Source organism: Pleurodeles waltl, chromosome 2_1, assembly GCF_031143425.1.
Source record: "Pleurodeles waltl isolate 20211129_DDA chromosome 2_1, aPleWal1.hap1.20221129, whole genome shotgun sequence".
Taxonomy (NCBI): domain Eukaryota; kingdom Metazoa; phylum Chordata; class Amphibia; order Caudata; family Salamandridae; genus Pleurodeles; species Pleurodeles waltl.
This window is the reverse complement of record NC_090438.1, coordinates 714,938,896-714,956,140: the sequence shown is the minus strand read 5'-3', so window position 1 is coordinate 714,956,140 and position 17,245 is coordinate 714,938,896. Positions and strand designations below refer to the sequence as shown.

Genomic DNA, 17,245 nt, shown 5'->3' with positions numbered 1-17,245 from the left:
GTTTGCAAAAGGGCAAGTAAATAATGGGTAACGGAGGAGTGGGCAAATATCGCCCGACTTTGAATTCCATTTTGTGTTTGCTCTGGAAACAGAATTAGCCACACGTAATTGTAATCAGGGTACATAGTAGGAATGAAAGTGGTGGGCAGAATAAAGAACTACTTCTTCCCACTTCAAATCTAAATTACTGTTTGTCAGAGCCAATGCAATGATTCATGAGGAACAATGGGAGCAACTACCAAGCCCTTCTTATACACGATCACATTTGTACCCTTCCTCCACAGATACAAAGGGTAAAATCAGAAAGTGAGTCATAAAAGGTGAAGGATGGGAGGATAGTTTTTCTTTGTAGACGAAAGGCGAGTGCAGGGTGGGGGAGGTATAGGATGGGTTACTAATCCTTAACATGCTCCCTCTCACCTTTACATTCTTTTCTACCCATAGACCATCAGTAGGTCAGCAAGTTTGTGGTGGATGGATGAGGATGTTGAGGATCATTACTTGTCCAAGCCTTTCACTTTCCACTACTCTTTTTCAATCCCTATTATTGGGGCTGAGGTAAAAAAAGGGAGGAGTAGGAGAAATATGGTATGGGTGGGTGTGTATCTCTGTTAACTTTACACCTCTCCTGACTTCCTAAACTACAGACCTGTAAATAAGTGGGTATTAGTGGAAAATGTAAAGGTATTTGTGCCTAAAGTATGATCTATGTTCTTTTTTCCGTCCTGTCTTACTCACACCCATACCTTAACAATAATTGCTGACTTCAGCATTACTGAAAGCATTGCCTGCATGCCCAGCTAGAGCCTCCATATGTTAGGAGGTATAATTTAACTGCAGCATCCCTTTAGGCATGCCCATTAATTTGGGCCCAACCTGAGAAACCATCAAAAAGAAACATTAGCACACTGTGTTCCATCACATCAGTCCAAAGTATATACTATTAGATCATTAGGTTGCATTTAAAACTGAAGCCATGATATAATATTACATATATAGCACACACAGTTTGAAAGAGACTTTAGTGTCAGTGCTAGTGGTTTTGCATGTTTTAGCTATTGTTAGTAATTATCCAATCCTGATATATGTATTATCAGTGATCTTGATAAAGTATTTGTTCCCTACTTTAGATTATTTCCAGGAACCACATTTTGCTTTTTCTCCTTGACTTTTTTGCTACTTTTTGAAACACAGCTCTCTAGTATGCATTAAGATCAAACAGTAATTATTCATTTGACAATGTGCCTGGGAGGACTTTGTTAACTATAACATTGAGACCATTTCAACAAGGAAAATAATCTCCTTAATGATTTCTAATCAGGCTTCCAATCCAGCTGCAGTTAATCATACCACACTACAAAAAATCACAGAAGAGTAGATTGCAGTCAGAGGCAAAGTCCTAAGCAGGTACATGTCATCTATAACCAATCACTCTTCGCAAATAAATATTTCACTACAAGGCACTTCTTCCTCTAACAATTAGTTCCTTAGGCATCTATACTCTCCCTGACACTCCTCAATCCATACATGGTGCCTCTCAGCTCACTTTTAAGACTTTATAACATTTCTTTTCACCTCTACACTAAGTAAACTCAGCTGTATCTGAGTTCTCCTCACCAGAAGACCTTGTTAAATCTCTAAAAGTGCTCTATCTCGGGATATCACTACAACATCTCAAACTGAAGCCTCTGAGGACTGAGGTACTCCTCAAGTCTTCCACAAATTCTCCATGCTGATTTAAGCCAGGCTCGGTGCAACAAATCTTCATTTGTGGAAAACAATAAAGAGTTCAGTTTAACTCTCAACAAAAACGAGAATCTCCACCCACACATAAACACAGATGGCACTGTGCTTAATCCTATGCTAAAACACTCTGCTAGAAAGACAGATGTTTGAGGTGAGCAGATTTAGCATGTTGGTGGTGCTGTAGAGTGCTCCATATAGAGAAGCTACTCTCCATCTAAAACTTGGAACTACCATCTATGACAGCCTGTAATGAATGAAAACAGTCCCTGATACTGTGTTTCGCTCTTATTAGAGTTCATCAGAGAGACATAGCTTTGTCAAGGCACAACGAAGCACCCAGAATAAGTCAAAGCATATATCTATATTTATATATATATATATATATATATATATACATACATATTGAGAAAGTCAAAGATTATAGTTAGATATGGTAAAAAGATCTTAGCTTACTCCAAAATGCCCAAGGAACTCACTAAAAGAAACCAATGTTAAACTGATGTTATAGTTAGGTGTTGAAACTAATGTTTAAAAAACATAAAAATTGCTGAAAGTCAACAGTTATAGCTTGATGACCTAACCATAACCCAATCCAATATAAAACACACACCCACAATACCCACAACCCCTTACAACAAAACGTTTTGAAGAAGCAGAGAGAGAGAAAAGCAAAGACCACACCAGCATCCAGAGGCACACAACACTATCGCTCATACACCATCCACGCACAGCATACCACACACCCCAACACATCTCCCCATGCATCACATCAACCATCACCTCACACATCACTCACACCACATCATGGCACCTCAAAGACACCCCAGGTTTTCTGAGGAGGAGCTCAGGGTCATGGTGGAGGAAATCATCCGGGTAGAGCCACATCTATTCGGATCACAGGTGCAGCAGACATTCATTGCAAGGAAGATGGAGCTATGGCAGAGAATTGTCGACAGGGTCAACGCAGTATAACAGCATCCAAGAACATGGGATGACATTGGGAAGAGGTGGAACGACCTACGTTGGAAGGTACGTTCCATGGTATCTAGACATCAGGTAGCCGTAGAGAGGACTGGCAGTGGACCCCCACTTCCTCCCCCACAACTAACAATATGGGAGGAGCAAGTCTTGGCAATAATGCATCCTGAGGGCGTCGCAGGAGTAGCAGTTGGGCTGGACTCTGGTAAGTCATATCTTTACTATTATATCCCCCCACCCTACCTGCATGCCATCACATTCTCCCACCCTCACCCTCACTCCCATGACTCCACCATCTCCCACACACCCCACCATCATGCCCCACCACTCCCACAACCAAGCCCTGCATGCAACAACAATGCATGGACACCCATCACAGACATGCATGGACACCCATCACCAAAGCATGTCCAATAGAGAGACTCACCCAGGGCACACAATCACCACTCACACAGGGGCCAAGGTGATAGTGCAAGCACAGTAATAGAGGTAAGTACACCCATTGCACAAGATGAGACACACAGATAAAATAACAATGCATTTACACCCCAACAGGACCCCTACCCAACGTCACCGGACAGGAGATGCCAGCCATATCCAGTCCCCCCACAGAAGAGGCCCACAGTGGCAACAGCATCTCTGCACGCCTGGTTCAAGATGACCAGTCTAGCCCATCAGGGACCTCTGGACAGTCAGTTCTCCTGCCACAGTCCCAATCCACCACAGAACTTTCTCCCTCAGGAAACACCACCACAGCACCCACCCAGCGGGCCCATGCCACTGTCCCCAGGAAACGTCAATCAGCAGTGTGTCCACCACTAAAGGGAACCCAGGCAAACCCACTAACCCAGGACGATCAGGGCCCTGGGGTCAGTGGCAGTAGGCACACAGTTCAGGGGACGGAGGCACAGGACAACAGGGAAGCTGGGAGGACTGCTGTGTGACAGGGGGAGGACAGGCCCAGGGAACCGACCCTCCAGGAGGCACTATCAAACATAATGGGAGCATACCACCATTCCCAGGAGACCATGGGCATGGTACTGGCCAAGTTTCAGGAGACCCAGCAGCTGCAGGAGGGACCCTACATGGGGATCAGGGAGGACCTCACCAACATTTACACCATCCTGCTCACCATTGCAGGGGTGGTGGCTGACATAGGCAAGCCAATGAGGGAGGCAGTGGCACAACAAATTACCCCTGACACTAGCCAAATCAAGGAACAGCCCTCCACCTCCGACGGCGCTATGGACAGGAGGCCCCGCCACAGGAACAACAGCCCACCAGCACCCCACCCCCTACAGAAGGAGAACCACCCTGCAAACGGTCCCTGCGATCCAGGCAGAAGACAGAGAACATTGCCAAGACCCCGCCAGGAAATAAGACTCTCCTGATTGTCACCCTTCTGTCCCACTATGTTACCCTGTCCACCTTGAACTGCCATTACTCCCCTTCCCATGCCGCATTGGACAGTACACCTGTGATACCAAGAGACTGGACTCTACTATGGGCCTTCCTCCACCATCACCCCAGCCCCTTCTGCATACCCCTATACATATTAGCCCCTAAATAAACACCCTTGAATCACAAACCAATCTGGAGTCAGTCTATTCTTTCACAAATGAATTATTACAACATCACCAACAAATATCAATATAAATGTTCATTTGCTCATGCCAATGTATGACAGTTGTTGGGCAACAGTACATATAGCAGAAGGCTGAATGAGGTACCCAGATCTGTAAAATGGAAAGCCAAAGTAAACTGTCAGTGTCCATAGACAGAGGTGAAGAGGCTGACTTACACAATGTCCTACAGTATTTCAGAAATGTGAGGAGCAGTGGCAGTCTCTTACCTGTGTGTCACTGGAAGTAGTGCATGATGATGTTCGTTCGGTTGTCAATATCTTCTTCCTCTGCCTCCTCTTCCTCACTGTCCACAGGCTCCACTGCTGCCACAAGACTATCATCAAGCCCATCCTCCTGCAGAAAAGGCACCTGGTATTGCAATGCCAGGTTGTGCAACATGCAGCATGCCACAATTATCTGGCACACCTTCTTCGGTGAATAGTATAGGGAGCCACCTGTTAGATGGAGGCACCGGAATCTGGTCTTCAGGAGGCCGGACGTCCTCTCAATAATACGCCTAGTTCGCCCATGTGCCTCATTGTAGCATTCCTCTGCCCTTGTACTGGCATTCCTCACTGGGGTCAGTAGCCATGACAGGTTGGGGTAACCAGAGTCACCTGCAAATGTCGAGGGATACCTGTTAGAAACACACTAAACCTTAGGGACTACCGGATACCCAGACACCTACTCATACTGTGTGGGGACCTTGGGCTCACCTATTAGCCACACCCGGTGCCTCTGGAGTTGGCCCATCAAATAAAGGATACTGCTATTCCTCAAAATGTAGGCATCATGCACAGAGCTAGGATACTTGGCATTCACATGAGAGATGTACTTGTCCGCCCAACACACCATCTGCACATTCATTGAATGGTAGCCTTTTCGATTTCTGTACACTTGTTCATTTCTGCGATGGGGGGGGGACAAATGCCACATGTGTACCATCAATTGCACCAATGATGCTGGGGATATGTCCCAGGGCATAAAAATTAGCTTTCACTGTGGGCAAATCCTTCACCTCTGGAAACACAATGTAGCTGTGCATGTGTTTCAGCAGGGCAGACAACACTCTGCCATGGCCACTGTAGTTTAAAAGTAGCCACTTGACAGGAAATGGAGCACTGACAGGACATGCACTAGACGGGGTATTCCTGTGGGATGGCGGATAGCTGACATCAGGTCTGGCTCCAATTGGGCACACAGGTCTTGGATTGTTGCACGATCAAGTCTGTAGGTGAAAATGATGTGTCTGTCTTCCATTGTCGACAGGTCCACCAGGGGTCTGTACACCGGAGGATGATGCCATCTCATCATCTGCCCTAGCGGATGTGCCCCATGGAGGAGAATGGTAAGCAGAGGGTCATGTACCACATAGGTTGCACAAGTGTGTTTGCAGTAATGTGAGTAAATCCGTGTGTGGCGTAGTTTGTCCGTATATCTGCCAAATTGTGCTGTGACGCAGTTAGGTGCCATGCCATGTGCCCCCCTGAAATGGCGGCTGCCTGACCTGTGAGGAGGGACAAGGGGAAATGAGGTAATTGCGCTGGAGTTGTGCAGTGTCGCGGTAGGCGGTCGAAGACCGCCGCACAAATCAGCATTGGTTATCATTGGGCCCTATGGGTTCCAGGAGCCAATGAAGATGTACACCGGTGGTGACGGTGTGCACCGCCTCAGGCGTGACCGCCATTTTCTATCTGGTCACTCACTTGATACCTGACCTTCATCGGGAGAGGACCTACACTGCAAGTGCTGCTGTGACGTGAGTCTGGAAGTGACAAGGGCTCGAGTGTCTGGGGAAAGGGAGGAGTTGGACAAACTGGTGGATGGGGTCCTTCCCCAGTACATGCTACTCTACGGTCCTCCAGAAGAAGGGTATTTGGCGTGCCATCGCCAAGGAAGTGCGGACCCTCGGGGTCTATCATAGACGGAGCACCCACTGCCGCAAGAGATGGGAGGACCTGTGCCACTGGAGCAAGAAGACGGTGGAGGCCCAGCTGTGGCTGGCCTCCCAATGTGGAAGGGGTGCACCACGACCCCCCTGATGTTCCGGATCTTGGCGGTGGCATATCTGGAGTTGGATGGCTTGAGGCCATCACAGCAGCCACAAGGGGGTGAGTACAGTGTCATTAAGCTGACTCTGCGCGCTTTACGAAGTGTCTGGGTGGGGGATGTGGGCTGTGGGTTCCCCTAGGCCAGGGCGAACTTGGTAGGGTAGGTCCCTTGTTGGGCAGACTCTGAGGTACTCCAACCCCAATATGTTTAGTGGGCATCTACAACTGTGCAGGCTTCTGTGGGTTCCAGGTGGGCAGCAAAGGGTGTTAGGCATAGTACCCCGTGGCCTGGTGAATTTCCTACTGACTGCTAGTGCATGGCCTAGTGCATAGGGCTGCTCCCTGTGTGTTGTGTCCGCCAACGGTAGTGGTGTTGCTGGCATTGACCATGTGTGTTTTCTGTCTTTCCCCCCCTTCTTGTTTTGTCACCCTGTCCTTGTGTGCATTAGCATCATCTGGCAGAGGAGCAGAGGCACCGGCGACGGAGGGAGCTGCATCCCACATGGCCCTGGAGGATGAATCTACGGACGGTGAAGGCACCAGTGGGATGGAGGGCGAGGGGAGCTCCACGACAGGGACAGGAGGGGATACCAGCGACAGCGACTCCTCCTCTGATGGAAGCTCCCTGGTGGTGGCACACACCTCTGTGCCCACCCCAACAACAGATACAGCTGCCACCCCCTACCAGCACCGCCCTCCCAGCAGCCCCTCAGCGTGTTTCCCGTGCCAGCTCACCCAGGAGGGTCGGCATCTCCTTCGCCCCAGGCACCTCAGGCCCTGTCCCAGTCAACCCTGCTGTCCTCAGTGAGGAGGCTATTGACCTCCTGAGATCCCTCACTGTTGGGCAGTCAACCATTCTGAATGCCATCCAGGGTGTCGAGAGGCATTTGCAGCAAACAAATGCATACCTGGAGGGCATTCATTCTGGCGTGGCGGCCCAACAGAGAGCATTTAAGGCTCTGGCCTCAGCACTGATGGCAGCCATTGTCCCTGTGTCCAGCCTCACCCCTCCAACTTCCACTACCCAGACCCAATCCCCTCTACCTCAGCCTATCCCAAGCATACCATCAGACCAGCATGCACACACATCAACACACAATAGTGCCTCCGGCAAACATAAGCACCACACATCCCACAGGCACTCACACAAGCACCATACCCATGCACACATACCAACATCCACTTCCTCCACTTTGTCCCCCTCCTCCACGTCCTCCACCTCCCTCCCAGTCTCGTCTCCAGTCACACCTGCATGCACTACATCATCAGCCACTGCCTCCATCACCATCACGCCCATCACTACACACCGCTCACGTGCAATCACCACCCCCACTACCATTCACACGTCCCCTGTGTCCTCTCCCAGTGTGTCTGTAAGGCCTCCTCCCAAAGCACACAAACACAGGCACACACCCACTCAACAGCCATCCACCTCACATAAGCCTCCAACCCATGCACCTACATCCCAAACTGAGCAGACGTACACCTCCTACAACCACTACCTCTTCCTCCACTCCCACAGCCCCTCCATCTTCCCGTCCCAGTGTGTCAAAAAAACTTTACCTAGCAAACATTAACCTCTTCCCTACACCTCCCCACGTTCTTCCACTAGGACCAGGATGTCTAGATCCCAGCCCAGCACCTCAGCCACCAAATCTGCATCCACTGTGGTCCCTGCTAGTCCAGTACGGTCTAAGGGGGCACCCGTCAGAGCTGCCAGTGTGCCAACGACAGAAAAGAAGCACCACGCTATTCCACCATCTGCAAAGGTCAAAAAGGGGCCGGCTTCCAGCACGGGACAGTCACACCACCCACCCAGCAAGGCCTCGCCCAAACACAGAGTGGACAGTGCCAAGGTCCCTGCAGCGACTGTCAAGATGGGGAACGGCCACAAGCCAAAGGGCACATCACCTCTGGGCACGATATCTCTTGGTGAGGGGCTGGTGACCACCATATCATCAGGGATGGCAGCCACATGCACCACAGTCACCACCGCCGCTCTGACTGCCACCTGCACCGCCACCTGCACCGCCACTGCCACAACGTCAGTCTGCAGCATCCTCCCCAAGGATCAGCCATATGAGGCTGCCGGAGACGGTATGGTGTCTCCATCCACCACAACAGTCACTTGCACCACGGCCAGCATTGGCAGCATCCCTGCCGCAGACACTGCCACCTGCACCACCATCAGCACCACCACATGCACAGCCAATGCTACTCTGTCGGACGTCAGCCCCATTCCCAGTGTGCAGACGTCATTCTGCAGGTGACGTCCTAGACCCTAGCCACACCACTTGAGACACCACCTCCAGCACTGACACGAACCAGCAATTGGCAGCCTAAGTCGCTGCAGGATGGAGTGTGGCTCTGCCTCCATGGAGTATCATGCTACCTGTTCCAGGTACATTGCGTGGCTGAGACACCCAGGTGAGACAAAGTCAACTGCCACACCACAGGTGCAGCATCACTGGGCACAAAGCCCCCTCCAGAACCAATGGAGAAAGGCATCCACTCACCCAGTCCTTGGCAGGATGAAGCACTCTGGGCACAAAGCCCCCTCCAGAACCAGTGGAGAAAGGCATCCACTCACCCAGTCCTTGGCAGGATGAAGCACTCTGGGCACACAGCCCCCTCCAGAACCAGTGGAAGAAGGCATCCGCTCACCCTATCCTTGGCAGGATGAAGCATTCTGTGCACAAAGCCCCCTCCAGAACCAGTGGAGAAAGGCATCCACTCACCCAGTCCTTGGCAGGATGAAGTACTCTGGGAACAAAGCCCCCTCCAGAACCAGTGGAGAAAGGCATCCACTCACCCTATCCTTGGCAGGATGAAGCACTCCGGGCACAAAGCCCGCTACAGAACCAGTGGAGAAAGGCATCCGTTTGAGAGACTTTGGCTTTGCACTCCCCAGGACCAAGCAGTGGGCAATGCACCCACTTGGGAGACTTGAGAGACTGTGGCTTTGCACTCCCCAGGAACAAGCAGTGGGCAATGCACCCACTTGGGAGACTTGAGAGACTGTGGCTTTGCACTCCCCAGGACAAAGCAGTGGGCATAGAGCCCCCTCGAGGAGCAGTGGCGTCATGCCATCATCCGGCTGAAGTGCCCCCCTCCCGTACCCCCTGAGGTGCCTGTTTTTTTTCAACCTGATGCCCCTGCAGTGTTCTCTCCGTTTTGAGGCAGGTGTTATGTGTGGGCTTCGCCCATGCTTTTTCGGACCACTGGTCCACGGACATTTCATGGGACAGTGTACGGACTTGTGTACTTGCTGTACATATTTGTGTATACTGATTTTTTGCTGTTCTCTTGGTCTATCTGATTGTTCGAATATCACACTAGCTAAACTCATTTTGTTTGGTACTTGCGTTCTTCCAGGAGGTGACGGGGTGTATCTGTGATGTTATTGGAAATGTATGTGTGTATGTTTGTGTGGGTGTGGGATGGGGGTGTCGCGTGTTGCGTGTGTCTGTCACTCTCTTTTCCCTCCTCCCCTCCCCTGTGTGCTAGGTGCAGTACTCACCGTCATCATCACCGGTGCCGCCTTCTTTCCACTTCAGGGTGTATTAATAGATACAGCAACATGGGTAGGATCTGCAATTCGGGCTCCATGGCGTCCTAGTTCTTCCTTGGGTGTCAAGAGGTGAGTGGTTTCCCTTCTGTATACTGTTTCCGTAGTGCATTCGATGGTGTTGGCACCACCCCGGAAAAGCTGGTGGATTGGTGCCTTGTAATAGAGTGGGCGGTACATTGTCTTCCGCCTGTCTGTTGGCGGTTACTGCTGCGGTGTTTGTTGCTACCGCCGTGGCGGTCAGAATGTTAAAGTGGCTGTCTGTGTTTGCGCCACCCCTCACCACCTAACGACACCATGGTTGCGATGTATTTACAATACGGCGCACCATGGTGCTCGTCTCCACAATAGTGTCATCATGTATGATGCTATTATGGCACTTTGCTGGATTATCTCCCAAAAAGTTGGCGCTAGTGCAGCAATTCACTTTAAAGCCTGCCCCGAGCAGGTGTTAAAAATGACGGAAAAAATGTTGCAGTAAAGTCTTGTAGATTTCACTGTGCCATTTTATTGTGGCCTCCCTGCGTGGGAACACCCCCGTTGAACACATTGTAACTGGTACGGATATAATGTGGTGCAAGGGGTTACATATATGGCAAGTTAAGTTTTATAACCAACAACACAGAGATGTTACAGCACTCATAGTCCGAATGTTTCACAAGAAGGTGACACTGGATAATGGTGCCCAGAGAAAAGTCCAATCTCTCCAATTCACTCAGGAAACATTTATATGGTTATCCTGCAGGATCGGGATCTGTAATGGTGATTACGCCTAATAGGTTCCAGATCTAATTCATTTTTCCAAATGAGAAAAAAGCTTGTCAGGAATTACCCAGGGCTTTGATTCTGTCTTATTTTTCTAGAACATTGTGAGGTATAGGTCTTCCGGGAGCGGACCAACCATATCCCCAGGGGGACAGTCGAGACGGCTGTGGCTGACCCAGAAGGAGAACACACAGCTGCAGGCACTCTCCGGGGAAGCAACGTGGAAGTGGAGAGGGTTAAAAGCCCGGGCCCATGAGCCGGCAGGAGGAGTTCTCCCTCGGAGGGAAAGACGGAATCACGGAGTGCAGTTCGGAACCATCGCCTGGGGGAAGACCACATCGCGGAGTGACTCCAAGCATCCCCGGAGCACAGTCGAAGGAAAGCTGCCAGGAGGAGAAAAGGAGCAAACAGTCCGGCCACGCTCTGGGAAGAGCATGGCCTCTGCAGGTACGGAGGGACGACCAAGTGGGAAGGAGGAACATGGGAATGTGGTTTAATACATAAAACAGAAGAAGGGTAGTCTAAAAATGGTTCAGGCGTCACCTGGGCCGATTCACACTTTAGTTTATTCGTATGTGTACCGGTTTGTAGTTTTTTTTTGTTTTTACAAGTCACTGATTCACGGGGAGAGGGACTGGAGGAGTTTGTTTACTAAGAGAATCAGGAACAAAGGACAGTTCCTGCCAAGAAAAGGGAGATACAGGGAAAGGAGGGAGCAGAAAGATAATATAGTAGAAGGACAGAAAGATACCAAGAAGCTTTTGAAACCAAGGAAAGGAAGAAAAGAAGATAAAGGAAAAGACAGGAATAGAGAAAGAACAGAAATAGAAAGGAAGAATATTTAAAAAGAAAAGACAGAACAGAGAGGAAAAAGACAGCCCTCAGTAAAGAAAGCAAAAGGAAGACAAAAGGAGGAGAGGAGACAGAGGGAGAAAAGGAGAGAAAGAGGGAGAGAATAACACCAATAATACCTACCTCCTAAAACAATCCTTCTATGTTCTTTTCTCCTCCTATGTGTCACCCAAGTCCACACCTGGAAAAGACCATGGAACAAAGTAAATGACTTCAAGAACTTACGAAAGGGAAGGAGAGAAAGAAGAAAAGCAAGGAGGAAGGAAAAGAGACTCTTGTATAACAAAAGACTGTAACATACGTATAAAAGAAAGTAATAAAGTATAAAACCTTATAAAGCCTACCAGCCTCGATTGTCTGACTCTGTCACAATATATATATATTTTTTTTCAGATATACCCACTTATTTGCTCTAACACTCAATTTTTTGTTGTATTCATATTTAAGATATTTCAGGTCAGAGAGGGCGTAGGAACCTTCAGTGTGGTTTAGTTTAAATTTACAGTCTTTCACTTTAGATTCTAATTAGTTTAACCATTGATTATACTTCTTATTTACATCCACAATAATATTGATCATACAATCTCTAGTAGTGGATTTGAGGGTGTTCCAAAATGATCAGGTGGAATAGCATTTATGTTATTTTCTTCCATATAATGTATTATGCCCTTCTGTATTGATTGCTCCATGGCCTAATTTTCTGCACTAGTGTTAGAAATTGGGTTTCTAGTTGGCAGAGGTATGCACCCTGTCCAAGTAGGGACCACAGTCCTAGTAAGAGTAAGTCAGCTACACTCCTTAAATTAACCTGTGCTTAACCTATGGGAGCTTGGCACAGAACAGTCAGGCTTAACTTAAGAGGCAATGTGGAAAGTATTTGTGCAACGCTTAAATTACAGTAACATAGTCAAAGACACAACTAAAAGACTCCACACCAGTTTGGAATAATAGAGAGTATTTATCTAAGTAAAACAAGACCAAAACAACAAAAATCAAATAAGTAGAAGCTGATATATGATTTTTTAAAGATTAGGGACCTGATTTAGAGTTTGGCGGATGGGGTTATTCCATCACAAATGTAACGCTATCCCATCCGCTGTATTATGATCCCACTACATTCTATGTTAAATGCCAAAACATTGCATAGAAGTCAGTAGCTGTCAAAGGGTTACTTGAGGCCACTGGAGACCGGTGCAAATCCAAAGATCAGGCCGATCGCGATTGAGGGTAGACCAGCTACAGAACCCACGCAGGGCCCACTGAAATAGTGCATTTGATGGAGCAAAGCCCAGGACTGGAGGGCTCTCCGAAGACAAAGGCAGGACCCACAGATGGCAAAGACCAGCAGCACCAGGAGAGATGCAGGCAGTTTTTGATGCCCCTGAGACTGTGGAGAACAGGGGGTAAGCCAACAAGCCCTTGGAGAATCTTTTGTTAAAGGATGTATTGAACTGGTCTAATCCTTCTCACTTCAGGCAAGAAGCAGCAGGCAGTAGGTCAACACACCAGAGCAAGTCCTCCTACAGCACACTACAAGCAGTACACCAACACAGCAATACAGTTGCAGAGTGTCAGTTCCTCCTGGCAGCACAGCAGTCCTTCTTCCTGGAAGAGTGTGTTTGGTTCCAGTAGAGTTGTGATTTGGTGGGGTTTGGGGTCATTACGTATACCCAAATGTGCCTTTGAAGTGGTGGAGATTTCAAAGAGGCCTTTGACGATCACAAGGTCCCTGCTGTTCCTTCCCTGGCTCAAGGCACTCTACAGGGGATTATGCAGCCTTTTGTGTGGAGGTGGAGAGAGGCACAACCCTATTCATGTGTAAGTGAGACAGTGCTAAGCTGCACTCCCCCATCAAGCCGGCTAATGGCCCATTAAGGCCCATTAAGTCACACCTAAGTGCCCATTGTTTGTGACTGTTTAGAGGGAATGCACAAAGCCCAGCTGTCACCAACCCCAGACATGTATTCAAACAGGCAGGGGCACGGAATGGTTAAAATAAGAAAATGGCAACTTTCAAAAGTGGCATTATCAGACTTACAATTTAAAATCCAATATCATCATACAGTTGTGATTTTAAATTGTGAGTCCAGAGACACCAAACTCCAAATTTCTATTTTTTCCCAATTGGAAGTTACACCTAAACGCTGCTTCAGGGTAACCTCAATGTTCACCTAAACTAAACTAAGCAGTAGAACCCACATCTGTAAATACACTGCACCCTGCCCTTGGGGCTAACTAGGGCCTACACTAGGGAAGACTTATATATAATAAAAAAGAAGGTTTCTGCCTAGCAAGGGGGTGCACTTGCCAGGTCAAAATGGCAGTTTAAAACTGCACACACACCTGCAGTGGCAGGCCTGGGCCATGTTTTAAAGGGCTACTGTAGTTGGTGGCACAATCAATGCTGCAGGCCCACCAGTAGCATTTAATTTACCAACCCTGGGCACATATAGTGCACTTTACGAGGGACTTACAAATAAATGAAATATGCCAATTGTGAATAAGCCAATATCAACATGTTTTAGAGCGCAGAACACCTGCACTTCAGCACTGGTTAGAAGTGCTAAAGTGCACAGAACCCTAAAGCCAACAGTTACGAATTCAGCAAAATTGGAAAGAAAAGGATGACCCTGCAGAGAAGGCCAGGTCCAACAAATAGTATCATTCATTCTCTATTTTTATGTAGTTAGGGATGGTATGCCAAGAGTTATGCCTAGTGAGATAGAATCATGGTCCGAAATCACTGTAGGCTCTATTTTGGGGGATGTAGATTGCTGGAGAAAGTGGTTCTGTAGTAGCAGATAATCAATCCTAGAGTTGTGGATTTATGAATAAAATATATATTTGCTTCTTGTAGGATTATGAAGCCTCTAAATGTCTATAAGATTATGTAATCTGCATAAATTGAGAAGCTGAGCATGAGCTGTATTGGGTCTGAATTTCAGGACTGAAAAGCAGTCAGGAGTCATATATATTGTGGTATGCCCATAATAATTTCATTAAGGGAGGACCTGAAGTCAGGCTCATTGTTATTTGGTGCATCAACAACGATATCAAATTCGGTCTCTTCTTTTGTAGCCGAGATGATTAGCCAGTGATTAATGTAACAACTTCATTTTCTGTATGGTGTTCAGGAGAAGTAAAGCAGTCACTGTTCCATTGATATTTATTTAAATTTTAGTTTCTCCCTTGGTCTGATCCTTATCTCTTGGAGAAGAATAATACCTCCCTTTAATCTGTGGCAATAATCTTTTCTTTCCTTTTGAAATAGTGATTTTAGCCCCTTTGTGTTCAGTCAAAGTATTTTTATTGACTGGGCACTACTAGTTCACATGGGCACAGTCTGATTTCCACAAAGTCTCTATTAATCTCTGTGTGGGCAGAGTTTGAGTAAGCCAGGCTTGTTTTAAGGAAATACCAGTAGAAGACATTATTTCATTGGAACAACTTGTAGCACCCACTAGGTTTGTTTATGGCTATACAATCACGGGTCAGTCTGTAGGAGAATGAGGGAAAGCAAGAGAAGAAGAGGGGAAGAACAGGGAGAGAGAAGTGAAACAATATAAATACATTAAACCAAAAACCCACACATCACACCCCCTAAGAAGCCCTAAGGCTCATTGTCACGTTCTTGCTGAGAACATAGGCTCTGGATGTGTCTCGAGATAGCCCCCGGTAACCAACCATAAGAATTTTTTATATCACAAGTATTACAAAAGATATATACAATCAGAACAATGATCAGTTAAATCAAACATCCACAAATATTACTTCTGATGTCTTGTGAAAAAAATACAAAGAAACAAAGCCATGTGTGTGAAGGTATAACTGAACTGCAAATATAAATGACCTAAAATACCTTGATCTCTCACATGTAATAATGTAGGTTCAGTGTATAACAGATCATAGTTTTGAACAGGAGCAAGTACCATGTGTTGAGGAGACCAGACAGTATGGCTGGTGCTGGTGTGAATGTAAGGTAGCTTGATTCAAATGGGCATGGTCTATAATACAATCATTGAGAAAAAATATTGCAAAAATAACATTATTAAGGTTAATATCATACTCGAAAATGTAGCCTTAATTATCCATGCCCGTATGCTTTTTATCCAAGCAACACATCCAAAGATAGTCAGGATCATTGAAGATTCTGGGTTTGTCATTGAATATTATTTTGAAGCAGAATGGACTCAAAAGAAATAGAGAAGTCCCTGCGCTGCTGCCTTTTCAATGTAGAACTGTACTCTTAGCGTAGTCCTGTCCTATACCGCTTTTATCCCCTTCCCAATTTATGAACTGATGTTTTTTTCACATATTTAAGCATTTCTTCTGCATCTTGGTATCTGAAAGGTTTGAAAATCACAGTACTAAGCTGCTTCTTGGATTTGTTAGAGTATGAGAAGGATTTGTCCAAAGGGATCCTACGAGCCCTTTCTATTTCAAAGTCTTTCAAGAAATAAAAGTTCAACTTACAGAGAATCATTGCTGCAATTATGTATTCCCTGCATGAGTTGGCAGCATCTTCAACTCCTTCTGAAAGGCAGAAAATTCTCCATGGAGAGGAAGGTGATTTTTGAGGTTATCGTAGAATTTTTGTGTTTTCACTTTGTCATCTTCTAGCCAGCTAAAGCATTATTTAGCCTCGGTAAGCCTGCTGGTTAGGTCCCTAGAGTGTTTCCTAAAATACTAAGGGGGTCATTATGGCCCTGGTAGTCCTGATCCGCCACGCTGGCATTGGTGGCCAGACCACCGAGAGCGTGGCGGAGCAGGACCGTCAAATTATGATAACGGTAGTGAACTGGCTGCATTGCAGCCAGTTCACCACCTGTACCACCAGGGGGGTAGGACTGCCTGGCCGAAGGTTGACCACCTTTGACCTGGCGGTTCACCTAACACCGCCCACAGTATTTTGAGCATCCTTACTGCCAGGGATTCCGTGGCGGCAGCCCCGCCATGGAATCCCTGGCGGTAACAATACTGGCAACAGGAATGCACATTTCTGTTGCCACTGCAGGACCCCCTAAGCCCTCCTCCATGTAGGCCCCGACTCCTACCCCCGACCCCATCAGAAGCCACTGACGCCCCGAATCCCGATTCCACAAACCCCCGCCCACCGGATTCCCATTCAAACCCCAGTACATCCACGCAAGCACACATCACACATACATACATGCACACATACATGCACACTCATTCACACACACAGGCATGACACCTCCCCTACCCCCTGCATACATGCATTCACACAAGCACACATACACATGAACACAAACACACACACAACACCCCCACCACCCTTCATTCACACATACACACACCACCATTCAAGCACACAACACTCATCACACTCCCCCTCCCCTGTTGGTCGATCACCTTACCTGGTGGTTGCGGTGGTCGTCCGGGAGGGAACAGGGTCCTTGGCGCTTGCTCCGCCATCAGCGCCTCATCACCAGAACACCACCACACCTTTTACTAAGTCGTAATAGGTGCCAGGAAAACTATTGCCAGTGTTGTTAAGTTCTTCCCTCAGCAAAAACGATTCCACTTTTCCTTGTACCCACGTTGGTTGCACTGGCGTCCTCACTCCTGGTAGCTCTTGCGAGGCTGTTCTTGGAACTAGCTTATTCAGGTTTAACTGGCACTCAAGATGGTGACCGCAA

The 17,245-nt window shown here is 47.6% G+C and overlaps 1 long non-coding RNA gene across 1 annotated transcript in view; it reads right to left on the bottom strand.

The window, feature by feature from the left end:
• Positions 1 to 17,245, bottom strand: part of LOC138259117 (uncharacterized) — a 33,516-nt gene that overhangs the window by 4,558 nt on the left and 11,713 nt on the right. Inside the window, exon 2 of the long non-coding RNA XR_011198642.1 lies at positions 11,709 to 11,766. This is a non-coding gene — a long non-coding RNA (uncharacterized lncRNA). The remainder of the gene's footprint in view (positions 1 to 11,708; positions 11,767 to 17,245) is intronic.